This window comes from Idiotropiscis lumnitzeri, chromosome 2 (assembly GCF_059441095.1).
Source record: "Idiotropiscis lumnitzeri isolate Australia: NSW breed Sydney's pygmy pipehorse chromosome 2, RoL_Ilum_1.0, whole genome shotgun sequence".
NCBI classification, from domain to species: Eukaryota; Metazoa; Chordata; class Actinopteri; order Syngnathiformes; family Syngnathidae; genus Idiotropiscis; species Idiotropiscis lumnitzeri.
In genome coordinates, this window is record NC_142392.1 from 1,533,665 (window position 1) to 1,551,086 (window position 17,422).

Consider the following 17,422-nt stretch of genomic DNA (forward strand, 5'->3'; position numbering starts at 1 on the left):
CTCCGTCGAATTTAAGAGCTGCATTTACCCGACGAAGGCGTGCAAATCTATGTAAGTATCTCCACTGTTTGCATAATAGATTAGAAATTAGCATTTTTGTTCATTTTCCATGTATGCACAGTGCCTGGAAGAATAACACTCCATGCATATCAGATCAGCCTGCCTACAATTTTGCGCAGTATATTATTTGACAATCTAAAATGTGTAATTTGCATGAAATTGCTTAATTAAAACACAGTCACTGGGGGTATTAATTTCTTTGTCTGACAGCCGAGTGGAGTGAGGGGAGAGCGGGGGAGATGTAAAATGCTGTCAGATAGTGCTGTCACAGAGGCAGAAAGGAAATTCTGCCACATTTGCGCACCCCCCCCCAAACTCAACTCCCCTTCCTCTAAGAGCGCGGCACGATGGCGAGGATAACGCCTGCCCTGCTAATTTGGGTTAGGGTGGTAAACGGAGGCCACTGCACTAGAAAGATACCAGGCGGGGAGGGAGTTGGTTCAAGATAGGATGAGAGGTGGCGTGGGGCAGGGCGAGAAAGGGGGGGGTGTGTAGCCTCGCTGTCTTTGTGCCATGCTATCATCGTTGTCTTCTGGGGACAAGCGTGCCAGGCGCGTGCCACTGATACATGGCGCCGTCGCTTCCGTTTGTTTGCCGGAAAAAAAGTTTCCCTCCCCGCCTCTTTTGTTCCGTAAATCAATTCCTGATGTCTTATTTCTTATTCATGTTGCAAATTGTAAGACGAAAACCTCATCAAAACGCAAAAGCAAAATTGTGAATCAATCCGCGGTCGCTACTGGCGGCAAACCAGCTAGCTAAGAATGAACTTCGGCTAGCTACGTTGCTACGCCACGCGCAGCCGCTCAGAACGAAAGAAAGAAAAACAACACACGGCAATGTCGTAGCGGTACGTGAGCACCGCGCAAACATTTTTAAAACATATTTGTAAGAAATTTAGCTTTCCGTCGAGACGAGAAAATAGTTTGCTGCTTTCCACAATTTGAATTTGAGAAAGAAAATACTGTCAATTATTTAAACAACAAGAAAAACAAGTTTATTTATCATTTTGACATTTTAGTTTAAAAAAGAGACTTGCGTCAGATCTGTGAGATTAAAATCCAAATTCAAAAGTGGCTCATTGATTCCAAAAAAATTGCTCCACAAAAATAAAAAATTGTAAAAACGAAAGAACTCAACCACGCTTTAATTGTTGCCACCTTGTGACGATATCAATGTAGGAAGAAAAGGGCATGCGGGCCGGCCACTGAAGCAAACGGATGATCCCAAAAAAAAAAAAATCCACGGAGAGGTGGGACGCTTTGGAGCGTGACAAAGAATAAGATTAAAGCAGCTTTTTTGTTGGAGCGCGGCGCGTGTGTGTGTGCGTGCGGCACATCTGTACCCTTTTCTTAAATATCAAAGGCAGCGAAGGTGCCTTAACATTTCAGTAATTCCAAAGATACACGAGCAGTTGGCGGGGGCGCTGGCATGCGAGGTGGAGCGGCACAAACATATTAAAAAATGTCCATGTGGGTCAAAAATGGTTTATTCTCTCCATCTTAAGACAATTACATTTTTTTGTGCCACCAAATAGATTGTCGCATGTTTATCCTCTTTGAAGAATGATTTCTTTTAGTGCCGTACTGATGAGCTCAAACGAGCTTAGATTGGCCATTCAAGTGTGATTTCATTCGGTTTGTCATTGTTGTATATTTTTATGAAAAATAATTTTTCGTCATGTCAATGGCAGAAGTGGATTTGAGATTTTTCACACCATGGCAAGGCCCGCATGACGAGAGCGAGAGAGAGCGAGGGAAATGTGTTGGGGGTGGGAGAAGATGGCGACAGGAAGGCAAGGGAGAGGTCGTTGTCGTCGGTGTCAGCAATGTGAAGGCGATGGGGCAGCGAACACGCTGACGGGACCCCCGGCGCAACCTTGACGACCAGCTTCAGTGGCACCTTAATTGCTCCTTTGATGGCGGCGCAAAAGGTGTCGAAGGCAATCAAAATGGAAGGTGTCGCCCATTATGCATTTTCCTTTCATGCTGACCGACTTTTCCTTACATCCTTGCCCTCTTCACATTTTTTTTAATTCATCAGCAGCTTCATCTTTAGAGGCCTTTAGATTGTAAAAACATGCATTTTGATATCATTTTAAATCAGTTGGGTTGTTGTTTTCCCAATTTATTTGCTGAGGTTGTCACGTTCTGTGACGGATTTTATGTCGATCTCATGCTTGCGTAAAAATTGCGTGGTGTCACTGAGCAAAAGGTTGTGTGTGTGTGTGTGTGTGTGTGTAGGGGGGACCCCCCCCACCTCCCTCACCCCCTCAGCTGCATGTGCTGATCAAATGGCGCATGGGGGAGCAGTTTAGAGCCTGCGCCTCCTTTTGAAATAACGATAATGGATTCAGTCCTCTCATTAATGGAGTCCGAGAGCTCGTTAGGCGGCCAACAAACAAGCGGGCGTCATCGGTGCGCAAATGCCAAGTGCTCCCGTCTTCCTCCGAGGACACGCCGGGTGTGGGTCTTGAGGTAGCGCGTCCCCCTGACCCGACTTCAAAGCTCGGCGCACTCCGCCGGGAACTCCCTCGGTGACGCTCTCGGGCCTCCGGGGGTCACGAGATCAAGGAGGTGGGAACCGATCTGGCCACTTGCGGCGTGCCGCTCGGCCCTCTTTAGCCTCTTCTTGTTTGGCGTGTTCGGCAAAGCGTAGAAGCCTGCCATCGTGGCACGTGCCGGCTGAGAGGAATGCGTTCTATTTGGGCCACATTTTTTAAGCTCGACAAACTCATTTGGAATTTTTCATTGTATTTTTTTTTCTTTTGACCTTTGCCTTAATGAGCGTTTAGCGCAGCTGTGGTAGTTTTTCTGCATTTTTATTTTTTGGTTTTAGTTAGTTTTAGTTTTTTGCTTTGCATTTGAATTTATTGGCCGGCTAGCTCTTCCATCTTAAGAGTAGATGGAATAAATATTCAAGGTGATTTTCGTTGCGTTGCATCTAATGGCCATTTTGGCGCCCCCTGGCGTCCATCGGGGGGCGTTGCATCTGCCGCGACGGCCTAATGGGCGAGCCGATCGCTCAACAGGTTGCTAGGCAGAAATTTGCAAGTCTTAAGTTCAATGATGTTTGTTAGTGCATGCGTCCGTCATGCTGGCTCGCCGGTAAAATCGATATTCACACGGCAGCTGATGACAATCGACTTTGACGCGAGTCTTCATTTTATCATGTCAATGCATCTAAAATTAAGTCTCTCTACAAATACTCACATTCCTTTTCCATGTGCATCATCAGTACCCGTCAAAAAAAAAAAAAAATCCAATCTTCACAAAGCACAGATTTGGACTGACAGCCGTGAGTTCTTGACGTCCGCCTCGATTAGCTTCTTCCTGGAAGTCCAAGCGAGCGACGTCTGGAAGCAAAATACGCGCCGCCGCCGCCGATGACGACGACGTGCGGCGCTCTCGTCTGCCGCTCGTATCCGGAGAGAACTCCTTGTCAGGATCACAGAGTGGCGGCGCACTCGCGAGGGTCCGTTCCAGCCCCACAAAGGGCTGAGTGATAGCACGTGAAATTATCAAGCCACACTTTAGTTGGAATGCAGCGCGCAGCCTTCATTTGGCGCGCTTTTCATCAACTATTCATTTATCTCCAACGTAAAATGCCATTTGCATCTGAGAATTCTTCCTCGCATTCTAATGATTGTTTTGAGCGCTATCAATTAAAAGTGTCCAATTACCGAATGCTTCAAAAGTGGGATGGAAAGTTGCGTCTCATTCCCTTTTTTTTTTTTTTTTTTGATCTATTTACTCGCAAGCAAGGCGGCGCGCCAGCGCCAACTTTCAAAAACAGCCTCTGCTCCAGATGAAAGGGTCATTTGATCATATATTTTTTATTTTTGTCGTAAAGAGAAAAGCGTGCCGATGAGGAGTCATTCCCCATTAAAGTCAAACCAAATTATCTGGTCCGCATTAAAAAAAGCTTTATAAAAAAAAAAAAAAAAAAAAGTGAGATATGTATCATGCATGTGGATATGCATAAACATGATGGAGGAGCTTAAGTAGAAAATGAGATCTGATGCCGTCATGAAGAAGAGAAAACCGGCGTGCTCGGAATGCATTTAAATTTAAATATTCATGTCATTATAATTCTGAGGAATGTGGAGCGACCGTATGATATTTTATTGACGAGGTTTTAAAAAATGAATGCTGTCCCCACTCCTTAATAAAAATACTTGGCTTTGACTCGCGTGGAGACGGTCGCAGGCGACGGCGGCGGCGGCGAACGGACGTCGGAGCGCCGGTGTCTCATTTCTGCGCGCCGGGTTACCATGTTGGACACACGATTAGGGACACCTGCACCATCGCATGAAAGCCATGAGGATAAGTTGCGCTCTCGTTGCCGTGTGTCCAAAAAGGCGGCAAAATATCATGAAAGAGCCATGAAAGATCTCGCTCTCTCTCTGTTTGTATATAGAGTAAATCAATCCAGTAAATATAAAAATATATTTTTATGTGAAGAGAACTTTGAACAAAGATTGCATTTTAAATTGCAATCAAAAGCAACTTGAAAATTTGAACACATTGAAATGCATGTCATAAATCAAATTGACGTTTGACTGAGGTGGGTGCTGATATTTGTGCCCTCGTCAGTCAGATGGACTTGATTGCTGCATGAAGAGAAATTATTTTGTCATGTTTTCCCTTTCATTTGAAGAACCTTCGACCTGGAGGGTGTGTGTGTGTTCGTCTCCAGACAGACTACATGAAGCCTGATATGAGAATATAGTTTGAAAGAAGAGAAATGAGATCCAGGCGGATAAATGAATCCCCCCCCCTCCTCCTCCTCCTGGTTTTCTGCTCCTGAGTAATTATGTTGTTTGGCCGACGGCGAGCAAGACGACGCGGGCCAGGATGCGCCCAACCTGGTGACGTCAGGCTGGAGGCGGGTGTGTGTGTGTGTGTGTGTGTGTGTGTGTGTGAACGTGTGGCGTCCCTCCTCATGTTAATTACCTTTTGTTTGGCCGCTCACAAATGAGAACGTTGAATCACCAAGCCGCCGTTGCCGCTTGTCACGAGCACATCACCGGCGCGTGATCAATAATGAATGAAAAGCGCATTAAGATGGCCGACGCGGGAAAAAGTGATTAAATTACACCGATTATTACTTCCATTTTTGATGTACTGCCTCCAAGTAATTAAAAAATAAAATAAGGCGGGGGGGTGAGATGTACTCCTACGGTTATGAAATTACATTTATGTTACAGGAAAGCCACCTTATTTTCATAAAAGCATTATTTATTTATTTTTTTTTTAATTTTGGAGGAGTTGCCTTGACATATGAGCCGCTCTCGTGCAATAAAGCAGCCATTAGTGGTGCGAATCCTAATTTTATATTCATCTATGTCCCTGAAACAGCTTTAAGATGGTCGTAATTCTCCCCGTCGGAGTTAGCGCGCGCCGCCCGCTCCATTAGTTTACGGCTCCGCCCGGGCCTCCTCTCCCAGAACATACACAACGAGCGGCGCCGCTCGCCGATTACGCCCTCATAAATCCTCGGCCTCCTTCATCTTCCCGCCGTCGACGCGCGTCACGGCGGATAAGCCAAACAAGATGGCCTCCAAAGAGCGGCGGCGGCGACGTCAACATGGTGTTTGTGATAGCGCTCGTCAGTGGGATTAGCGTGTCCGAGCCCGCGGAGCAGCTAATTATCTATACGTCGGAGACGCCGTTCGCCGAGATGCCTCACGCGAGTGTGTGCGATCAAAGATTTTCTTTTTTTTTTTCTTCCTGTTCGGGGGAAGTTTTCAAACTGTGGAAACAATGTTATTACACTTTGGCACGATGGCGGCGGTGTAATGTGCTATTTGCCATGCCGGCCCCGGATCCCGCAGATGGAAATTAAGGGAGAAAATTGCTGCTAACTACTCAATTACGGCGCTTGATGGCGCGGCTGACCCCGCTTGGCGGCGGCGGCAACACGGAGCCAATCACCTTCCCCGCGTGGCATTAAATTAGAATCGGGGAAGAGCACAATTGCACACATCCATCGCAGAAAGACATGTGAATTACCTCCGATGCTTCGGCTTCATATTGAACAATTAAGTGCAGCCGTGGGATGGTTTGAAGGCGAGGTTAGCGTGGCGGAAGCAAGGCTCCGTCGCTGGATTTTCAATTGAGCAATTAAAGAGACGGAAATCTTAATCTTAATCTTTTGCGTGTCGGCGGCTCGTCATCAAGTATAGGATTGCGTCGTTCCAAATAATGGATCGGGACTGACACTGGAAAATGTTCTGGGGGTGTTACGTAGAATTTATTTATTTATTTTTTTGTCATTTTTATTGACAGTTACGGTGGTGAATGCTTGAAGGTTGTTGTCTTCTCGATTCTGACTCGATTTCAAAGACAAATCTTTATTCAATTATTTGCTTGCTGGGCGGGGCCGCCCTCAGAACTGTTCGAATTTTGCCTGACAAGAAAATCCAGATTATTTTGTCTCAAACACAATTTTTCCGATAACGATTACGATTTCTTCATCCCTTCGGATTAGCCGCATTTTACGAATACGACACACTTCAGATCGGTTCTTAATGAAACCGCTAATGAAAGAAGAAAGTGCATCTGAAACATCTGAAACAAAATCAAACGTGAGGTCGCCAGTCCGTCTGTAAAAACAACTTGCTTGCGTTTGAATCTTTGATCATGAATTATTCCGATTCCGTACGATTCCACTATTGCGATAATAATCAGATCACGTCTTGCAACGTGTTTCTCGAGCAGGTCGTGAAGTTGGACGAGTCGCACTCATCAGTGTCAAGTGTGGTCAAGCTTGCTCTCTTTGCGCTCTCGCTTCTCCAGTAAATCGGAGTCATATTTCCCATCGAAGTGGATGTTTGCGCCGCGTGCGATGTGTTTACCCAGCTGGGAAAGACGATCCCCGTGCGGCGGCGGAAAGTGTAACGCAATGACTTGATTTATTTTCCGCTCCCTCGGTTGGAGACATTTAAAACCACGCTACATAATTGTTTTTTTCCCGACGTCCAAGTTGGCAACTTGAGACGCGCTTTTGTTTAGACGTTGATGCTAAGTACTGTAAAGCTGCCCACCGGACCCCAAATCTCCCCGAGGCCGGTGTGCCGGCAGCAGCCTTTTTGCGGTTTCACCTGACAGCTGCGAGTCAGACGATCCCGCCTCCTTGTCGGAATCGGCAGCATCTGCAGTTCTGCAATCAGCGCCGACCGCAGTTTAGTTTTGCGCCTTTTGCGCGTCGATGTTGCGGTTGCCGTCCGGGGCGGCACGTTGGCGGGCGGCGTGCCCGCTGGCCAGCTCCTTTGCCGGATTATCTCATCCCGATCTCGGACTCAACCGTAGTGCCGGAATGAGAAAAATAGAGCGTGGTTTCTATGATGGACGAGGTGGAATGAAGAACCGTCGACCATCCATGATTCTCAATTGGGAGCAAATGGTCGGAAGGAACGTTTGTCCGAGCCCTTTCGATCAGTCGGATCGTCTTTCCGTGCCGTTTTTTCCGGCTCGGTCTCAACCCCGCCTCCCCTCAAATCCAACAAGTGGCCCCACTGCCAGTCTAATAATTGGACGGACTGACTATAATATCATTTGAACACGCCCCCCCCCCCCCCCCCCCTCACATCTGCAGGCAGATTTAACCAAAGGCAGCGCATGCACACACACATTGACACACAATTGTTTCCAGCAGTGTCAGTATTACGACGGATTCAATGACTTGGCCTCCCATTTTGTCTTTTTATCTTGTCCGGGCTGTTTGCCGATGCGTCGTCACCGGAGGGGCTAAATACACACTAACCTTTTTTTTTTTCCATATTCAGTAGGTGTCAGACATCAAAACATTTACATCATTAAAATGCTCACCATTTGTGGCCTTTGGAGAATGGCAACCTATAGTAGATTTAAATCGCCTCGCCCCCTCTTCCATCCTCCTAGAGAGCAAAACAAAGAGCGCCATTAGTTCTTTATAGTAACGGCGTGCCGTCCCAAGGAGGACCTACCTTTTGGGATCAATTATGTGGCCACGGGCTCTTTTCAAAAAAAAAAAAAAAGAGCCGTACCTGATTAAAACCCTGCCGGTTTCCCAAGGTCCCTTTGTGTGGAGTGCCTCGGCCCTGGCCGCCGCTATTTATTAGCATATTGTCTTTTAAAGGTCATTGTCTGTTTAGCGCGACCCCACTCTATCCCGAGTAGCTTGCCGTCGGAATCGCTCGCTATTGTTCCGCTGCTTGAGCTCAAGGGGATGAAGTGGTGAATCGTGGTGCGTTTGGAGCCACCGGGCGTGCAACAGGAGGTGCGTCAACATGCCCGTGGATTTTTTTTTTTTTTTTTTTTAGTGAATCCGCCAGCCAGCTGGGCAAAAGCTGCTATCAGCTGTCTCGCAAGGGCTTTGACAAAAGACGGACGCGTGTCGAACACTGGCACACATCAGAGCCTGGCGAGGTGGGGGCGGGGCGATGATGGGGCGGAGGGGGGGTGCGCTGTATTCCACGAATGTGGACGGACGGATGTTAGAAAGCGTAGAGCCGAGGCCCTCGGTGGGACGGGAGGCAGAAAGGAAATGCCTGTCTGGCCTCAGATGTGCTAAATGCCACCTCCTCATATGCGCTCCTTCAGAGCTTCCTCTGGGGACGTTAGGGGGTGCCAGAGAGCAAAAAAAAAAAAAAAAAAAGCCGCAGAAGGAAGGATTGATTGCAAATATGACACGCTTTAAAAGCACTCAACGTCCTCTGGACTTTTAAACGTTGTTATTCCTCACTTTGCTGGCCTGAACTTCACAATTATTTGCCTCAGTGGTGTTTTTATCGGCGGACTTCTCAGTACAGCAGTGATATCCTTCGCAAAGGATAAAGAATATACGCCTGAAAGTATTTTTTTTTACTCGTTAGCGGTCTGATAGCCGGGTGAGCAGGAAGTCAGAATAAGAGAGTCAAATGGGCAAAAACAAAAATGCGGAGGTGAGCAACTCGGTCTGGCAATACATCAAGACGCGACAAGATGCCTGGGAAGCTTGAAATTCTCCTTTTTAAGCAAAAGTGCCACTTTGACAGATTTAAGGAGAGGCCAGGGACATGATGTGCGATTTTCGAGGCCACTTTTGCATTAAAGAAAAGGAATACGTTTCCCTGGTGAGGAGTGCACTCCATATATGGACGTGCACATCTTGTGGAGGCGATTTGAGGGTTAATGCGGGTCACAGTGAGAAAATAAAGTTGCCCAAAAGGGACAGAAGGATACATGTGTGATGCAGTCTTTGTACTTTTGTGTGGAGTAGGTAGAATGTGTGTGTGTGTGTGTGTGTGTGTGTGTGTGTGTGCCATGAGAGACTCCAGGCATCCATCCACATCTGACTTTGATTAATTGGCCTGGCATCCCTCCGTCTCACCATCGGGCGCCTTGACAGGAAGCTCGACCGTAGGACATCACGAGGAATGAGCTTTTTTTTTTTCTTTTTTTGGGAAGCTTCCTTTTTTGTCTGCTTTTGCTCGCCCTCCCCATGTCGACCCCGCCCCCCCGCCTGCTGACTGTCAGCAGGAGAAGACGACACACTCCGCAGAGCTTTGCCAGGTCTGCTCAAATCACTCAGGCACTCTCAAAGTGACAGATGGCGCATTGTTTTCCATACAGCAACCAAAGTTGAATTCAAGTTCCATTAAGAAATCTGCAGTCAACTGAACGATGATAAAATAACTCCTCCCATTCAAGCTGTTTTTATTTATTTAATTTTTTTTAATGACAGTTTCCTGAACAAGGTTGCCACTCGTTCTTGGAATGTGATTCCGTTTAGCTCTGAAAGCATTTAATTGGTTGAGCGGGACGACATCAAGTTGTAAATTGATGGCTTCTCGTTTCCTCTCCCATTGAACTTTTTGTTTGGTGTGCATCAATCGCTGCTGAATTTGTATTTAAGCCTCGGCGAAACTGCAACGTGTGTGTAATTGATACGGGAAGAAGGTCCCCTCCAAAGAAAACAATTTTTGTTCTCTTGTGGAAGTGGTTGGTGGCATCTGGTGTCCATTGACGTTGCGCTTTGGAAATGAGCCGCACTTCTTGTCCGCACCTTTTCGGCGGCCTTCATGACCTCTGGCGTCCTTCTGCTATTCATCACGTGGCGTTCCCAACAGGGCCAACACGCTGTTAACATGCAGAAACAAGTGGCACATACGACTGCCAAGTCCCCCCCCGCCCCCTCGTCGTTTTCCTCCCCTCCTCAGTGTTTAACCTCGCTCAATTTCCCCGTCTGGATGAAACAATACTTGTGATCAGTGCGTGTAATGGCACCTTATTAACCTCAATTACCACAATTAAAACCCGGCTGCCACTGGGCCGCTTTCAAGTCTTAATTAATCAGATGGCAGCGAAGAGGCCGTTCCATGCCCCTCACGGGCGGCAGCTGGCACTCGTGCGCACCTCCTCCTCCGCTCTGACCCAACATGTGGCCTCACTAAAAAGCACATCTGGCTCCACAAAACGTCTCGGTGCTGGCAGTCAAATGCCGCCACTCGACAAATGAAAGGCGAGCCTCCGCTCTGTCTGTGATGCGACTATAATGAACGCGACAAGCCCCCTTGGCACGCTGCCTCGTTGGCGAGGCTTGGAACACTGCCCAGTTTGTTCCTCGCTAATTGCTTAATTGATGCATTGTTTTTACCGATGATACGGATTTGCCCCTCCCTCCCCGCCCGCTGCACATGGCTACAGATACAAAAGGAATTACACCCCATTAGCAAGTCATGCTCGCTTTCAGCGGGCCGAATTAGTCGACTTAAAACCACGGTGGCAGCTTCCTTAATTGAGCACAACCACTTGATGGAGCAAATAAATAAAAGCGCCTCGCCTCGCCTCGCCTCGCCCATCCTAAGCAGCCGCCAGAGACAAATGAATATCTCACCGTAGTACCAACTGGAGAGTCATTCATTGCAAATGCAGAAAGAATTTGATTTGGAACGTTGCCGATTGCCCATTCGGGCTCTTTAATTAGCCGGTTAATAAACACCCCCTCCCCCCCTCCCCTCCCCTCCCTCACCGTGGGAAAATAGCACTAAACGCATCCCATCTTTTTCAGTACTTTCTGCTCTCCGTCTCCCGTTTGTTTGTCGAGTTTGGTACACACGTGCACGCGTAGTCCCTCAGCCTATTCCCACTGATGCGCGAGATAAAGAGGATGCTTCCCCTCCGTCGCCGCGTTCGTCCTCGCGATACTCTCTGACGGCTTCCTGCCAACCGGGGGCTGGCAAGCCGCCGGATGAAGGCGAGCGCCGGTCCGCCGAGAGATGCCGAAGACACAAACACGCTCCTGCTGCGGTCACAAACACGAGGCACACAAACAAACGCGCGCACACACGTGGGGGAACTCCACAGGCGTTTGCACGCACACACAAACTTCAAGGCCTTTTTCCAAGGGAGTGGAAAGGGAGCTGCAGCGATGTTATTTATTCATCCCGTTTGCTTGTAGTCAGGAGGCAACAAGCCCCCAGAGCTGTAAACACACCGAGGCGCGGCCGACCCGGGAATAACGAGCGGTCCAAGTGTCGGAGCGTTGACACGGCAACGACCGACCGCACCCGCAAGACGAGACCCATCTGAGCGGAGCGCGGAAACCGAAAAGAAAAAAAGAGTGGCCGGCTGTGTTCTGCGGCATGATAAATTGATTTTGTACTTTTCCTGAATATTAATTGAATCAGGCGGGCTTGGGGACAGCGGGCGAGGGAATAATCAGGTAAAAAAAGTAGAAAGAGGCAAAAAAAAAAAAAAGAAATTGAATGTGCCCAAGGAAAGGGGACGTGGCATCCCTGGGTAAAAATAGCATCCCCTGCAAACACATTTGCTATTATAGCCCCCCCGCCCCCCCCCTCAAGGATTGGCATGAAGTTGGAGCAGCAGAGAGGAAATGCCGACTATTGTGATTGTGGTGAGGGAGCATGAAGGCGACGCGTTGCCATGTTCGCTTTCTTGGACTCGTTCACATCCTTGTCTTGAGTTGCGGACGTTCTTTGTCCTCGTTGGGGTCGCGGGTGACATCGGATACCCCGACCCCAACCCTGACGATACCCGTTTTTTAGAATGTCAGAGGTTGCTTCCGAGGTGCTGTCGTTTCGAAACCTTCAATCGTAATTCTTCATCTTCAACGCACTGCGTTAGTTTTGTGTTAGAACCAAAATGAACTCGTTGAAAAAATCGGCGGATGCATTTCGGAGCAAACTGCTTTTTTTGTTCATCCTCATGTTTCCGACCAGTTTTTCTTCCATGCAACCTCAATTGTGTGTGTGTGTGTCGTCTGGCGCTATTCACACGCGGCAGCGATCCGCTTTTGTGATTCGGGCTCCTTGAAGCAGCCTCTCCTCCAGCGCCACGCCACCAAACACCTGCTGTACAGCCGTCTTTTAATGAGCGTTCCACCTGAAAGGCGCGGCGGCCCGAGGAGCAGAAGGAAGCATTTCAGGCGTCTTTTGACTTGAACGCCGCCACCTGCGTTGAGAGATGTGAAGGCCTTATTTCTCGGCTCAAGCGGTTTGCGCTTTGATGAGCGATGCAATCACATGGCGGACGCACGGGGAAGCAGAAAAAAAAAAAAAAAAAAAAAACTATCTTAGCGAAGCGGGAGGTACACATCTTTACATGCCCCCTTCTGACACACTCAGGCACGCGTGTGTGTGTGTGTGTGTGTATGTATATATGTATACGTATATATGTATATAAAACCATTGCAAGCTACCCACAATACTAATAATTTGTTAATGTTCCCTCCATCGCATCTTTTTAGATTTGTGCAGGTGTGGGTCATGTCGTGCATATTTAATGTGTTGCAGAATATTGCACACTGTTTGAATCTGCATTACCATCGCAATGACCTCATCCTGCTCATAGACGATGTCCTTTGAATTGATGGCGCTGGCTTTTATTTGTCTCCGTCATTGTGTACGTTTTGCGTTGAAGCCGCCTCGCAATGTTTTCAAACTGCTCAACAGGCTGGTGAAATGGGCTCATTGCGCCTTTGCAAAAAAAAAAGATTCGGTGGAAATGTTTTTCTCTCTCTCTCTCTCTCGGAGGGACGAGGAGGGGGCGTCGTCGCTCTTTGCCAACAGCCACAATCAATTAGCCGAGCGGCTGGTTTTTAAAGCGCCATTTACTTTGCGCCCGGCGTTTAAATGTACATGAAGAGGCGCATGTTAGCAAATGTGCAATATTGATGGTGTTTGTGTAAACGCTCGTGTGTCTCTTTTGAAACTGTTTATAAAGTCTAATGCGGCCGCCTTTGGACTCCTGCAGTTTTGGGTTTGTTAGCATTTCACGGCGAAGAGGGCGGTGGGGGAAGCATGTGGGCAAATAAGCAAAAGCCTGCAGAGATTATTAAATGTGAAGCTCTGATGTGCAAATGAGCCGTTTCCTCTCTTGCTTGAAGACGACGTTGGTTGAGATGTTGATTTCAGTTGATATTAGCCAGCGCGTGTGCTTTAATTCCTTCCTATGTACGGCGTGAGATGATATTAGAAGGCCGGCCGACTAATGACTGTCACGACTCGCTACAAAGTGACGGACTTTGGCAACCGGGTGTCAGGCGCTAATTCAAATTAGCCGTTTCCCTCCCCGCTGTCCAGCCGACTGGCATACTGCGCCACGTTTGAATTAAAAGCCGGCCGATGTTTGTGTTTGGCCGCGACGTTGCTTGGAACCTCACACCTTCTAAAAGGCGCCGGCACAGCTTGACCAGTCTTTTTCCTCTCGCTCTGCTGGAACAGCTTGAGTCAAGGCCTGATTAAAACAAAAAAAAAAATCATAATAAAATAAAATAAAATCGCACAAACAGCGGGGCCGGGGGGCCTCGGGGGAAATAAAGATTTGGATCGGGATGATTTGAGTAGATGAGGACGGGGCGGTAATTACAGACGTCCCCGATCGCCGGCGCCGATAGAGCGAGCGTCCGGTTCGGCGGCGTTGTGGGAGGCGGATGATGAAGGCAGCGGCGGCGAGCCCTTTTGACGCGGATGCGCGCAATCGCATGAAACGGGAGCCGAGGTGAGTCACCCGGGGCGTGACTTCTCCTGCCGTGCCACCAAAACTTAATCACACTATGATTGCGCCAGATTTTCGTCTTTTTTGCATCCCTCGTCTCTGTTCTCGTTTGATAATTTGTGGGGAATATCTGACGGAAATGACGACAATTATGTTGATGATAGCCCACTCCAGTGACGGACGCTCATCGGCCGCCATTGTTGTTAGCGTTTAGCCTATTTTATTTTTTTTTTTCAAGGTGGCTCTCCATCCTGCCAAAGCGTCAACGCCGCCCGCCTCCTCCTGGGTGACATTTGCGACGGGGCCCCCGAGGGCACGCCGAGGCTCGCCATCGAACGAGGTAATTGCGCCGAGGTTTCCCCTCACTAAATTAACCTCTGCGCGGGAATTTATTGGCCGAGCCGCTCACTCGCTATTATTCAAAGCGGACGCTTATTTCTACGGGGACGAGCTGTCTTTGTCAAATTGATTTCAATACGCAACAACCGCAGCGTTTCGTACAGCTCGCGTGTGTATTTCTAAATACATGAACGCGTGTGTACGTATATGTTACCGTGTATGTCCGATATATATCGATATATGTAAATCTCAATATTGAGGCAGCGACGAGTGATAATATTGTCAATCGATGCTTCCGATTTTGATATCCATTTTTTGCGCGGTTCCAGCGACTGTGCGATCATCAGACAGAATTCATATTTAAGCGGAATAAAAAGTCACGACGAGGCTTTAGCGACCGCAAACTTGAGTCCTTCTCTCCACTTTTTCTCGCCGATGAATGGCTCCGTCGACATGTTCAATTAGTCTGGCTCGAGTTCAGAGAGGCCCGACTGATGTTTGAGGGCCTCATTGTGCGTCTGAAATATGTCCGCCGCTTCTGAATAAACATCAATCCGCCGACCAGATGACTGGCCAAATAGGCAAGCGGAGACGAGCTGCCGGGGTAATGTCAGGACTGCCCGAGCGGCGTGATTTACACTTGCTTTGGCATTTGAGCCCACCGACGGGAGAGGGCATCAGTCACATTTATTTGACTTTTCCCGAGCTCTCCTTCATCGCTCGTGCTGACAAGCCCTCAAGTCATTCTAGTGTATCTACACTTGTAAGGACGGCGCTCTCGCCGCCCGCCTGCCAATTTGGCGGCCAGCTTCCGCCGACAGGAGATGTCCGACAAACCCGGCCCACCGACCCGACACCAACAGGCTACCTTTTGCACCTCGTGGCCCCGTCCCATCATCCTTTAGTGCGCCACTTTGTGAATCAGCTTATGAAAATGGCCCGCCTCATAAAGAGCAGAACCCCGCCCGCCCTCGCCACCTGCCGTCGGAAGGATATCGCCGGCGACAGATCTGACCTTTTCCTCGGCGGCAGTAAAGTGCCCGCGCCGTAACGAGGTCTGTTGAGTAAGCAACTTCCAAGGCCGGGCTGCTGCCCCCCCCCCTTTGGAAGAAGAACGCAAGTTTCTGATTGGCATTTAACTCGTTAATTAGCGCATGCGTGCGTGTTTGCGTCAGTCGTCCCCGTCCGAGACGATACATTTCCACGAGAGAGACAAAATGTTGGCTGCTGCATTTTTAATTTCTTTGATTTAAGCTTGAACTCGAGTTTTCTAGTCATTCGGGGCAGAAAATTGAAAAGATCGGTCAAAAAAGTGGTGCAGATTGGAATGGCAAGTGCGGGTGGTGCTATGCATGGTGAGCGAGGAGCAACAATATCGCAGGGTCGTGACAATCACTTGGTTATGAATTTCTCGTGAATTTGCAACCAACGAGTGGCCTCAATTTGGTCACAGATCTCAAAAGTGGACAAGTGTACCTCATTTTCTTGGCTCCCCTCCCGTCCGACTGATTGTTGGTTTCACCTTTCTGCCAATGTGGTCACTTCAAGTTGCTCTCAATCTTCCATGCGTGCGTCCATTTGTCAGATATCCAGTGGCGTCTGCTACAACTCATTCCGCTGTGCTGGAGGGTGGCGAGTAGGAGAGCCGCGTGTGTGTGTGTGTGTGTGTGTGTGGAACCCCGGGGTAGACGCGCCTCCTGTCACCTTCCCCTCCCTCCTCATCGGCGCATCTCTGCTGCCGTCAGCAGCCCAGAGGCAGAGCAGCGCCGAGCCAGGTGGGATTAACCCTGTGGCCACCCACGGCAGGTGCTGAGGCAGCCACGCGTCCAACCTCATTAAGAGGAGCTGCGGAGGGCAGCGTGGCAACAAACACAAGGGGGACGTTTGGGATGTCCCTTCTTTATCTACCGAACACGTGCATCCATTAAAACTGGAAGTGGCACCAATGTTCCGCTTTGATCTCCTTCTCAACCTATTTTGAATTCCAAGTGGGTTTTGCTCGCAGGACAGTCACCTGTAATACTCAATATCTTTTATTTTTTTATTCTGACTGTATTCACTGATACAAATGTCGATTGGCTGATCCGTCCAACCGCCACGTTATTGCGCCAACGACTGCCGAGGAGGACTTCCTTCATGCCAGTTTTTTTTTTTTTTTTTCTGCCTGACGTCTCGGCGGTTGATTTTGGCAGCCTCCGTGACGACTCGATACCTTAAAATAAGGCCGGTATCCGTACTTTCCCATCGCTGCGCAAACATATTTCAAAGTTAACTGTAATGTTTATAAATGCTGATGATCAATTTATTCACAGCCCCTTTCCAATTTTTTCCTTCTCTGCCCCCGAGCACGTCCTCTCTTACGCCTTTGAGAGGAAGTTGCACATGAAGTGTGGGATAGTTTCAGACAAATTACGACCTGTTTCAACATTTCTTTCCAGCCTCCTAATAGGGCTGCGAAGCATCTCTCAATCATTAATCGTGTCAAGATATAGAAATTAGACGCAACTTTGATCATGGCGCACGCCTCTCGCCGCCTTGCACTTCTGAATTTGCGAGTCGGCCGGTTACATTTTTTTGTGGTAATCTGCAACCGGCGCGGTCAGGTTGCTCTCCTCTCATTGGTCGAATTATTCAAGACGCTAAGCAGCACTTTGGGCCACTTCGAGTCCGAGTCTTTGATTGGGGCTGATTGGTGAACGGTTGCCTCGGGGCTGATGGCCCGAGGCGGGCTCGCGCTGGGACGCCGGCCTCTGAGTCCATCGCCGGCCCTCGGGGAGGAAAGGTCCAGCCCCTGTCCCTCCGCCGGCCCCCCTCCCGCTCCCCGTAAACGTCTCAGCTCACCAGTCGTGCCTCCGAGGTTTGATTTTTGAGCCTGCTGCCGACGCTCGGGTAATTTCTTGTCACTCGACCTGCCAAGAGCAGAATGCAAATCCTTGGCCTTCCTGTGCGCGCGCGTGTGTGTGTGTGTGTGTGTGTTCTCTATAAAAAGCCGAACTCTCATCACCGCCTCGATGCATCACGCCTGCAAGGAACGTGAAATGTGG

At 48.8% G+C, this 17,422-nt stretch overlaps 1 protein-coding gene across 1 annotated transcript in view; it reads left to right on the forward strand.

Annotated features, from left to right (window-relative positions):
- mdfic (MyoD family inhibitor domain containing) overlaps positions 1-17,422 on the forward strand; it is a 134,403-nt gene that overhangs the window by 44,581 nt on the left and 72,400 nt on the right. Inside the window, exon 5 of the transcript XR_015842000.1 lies at positions 14,278-14,379. The gene's annotated coding sequence lies outside the window, so the exon portion shown is untranslated. The remainder of the gene's footprint in view (positions 1-14,277; positions 14,380-17,422) is intronic.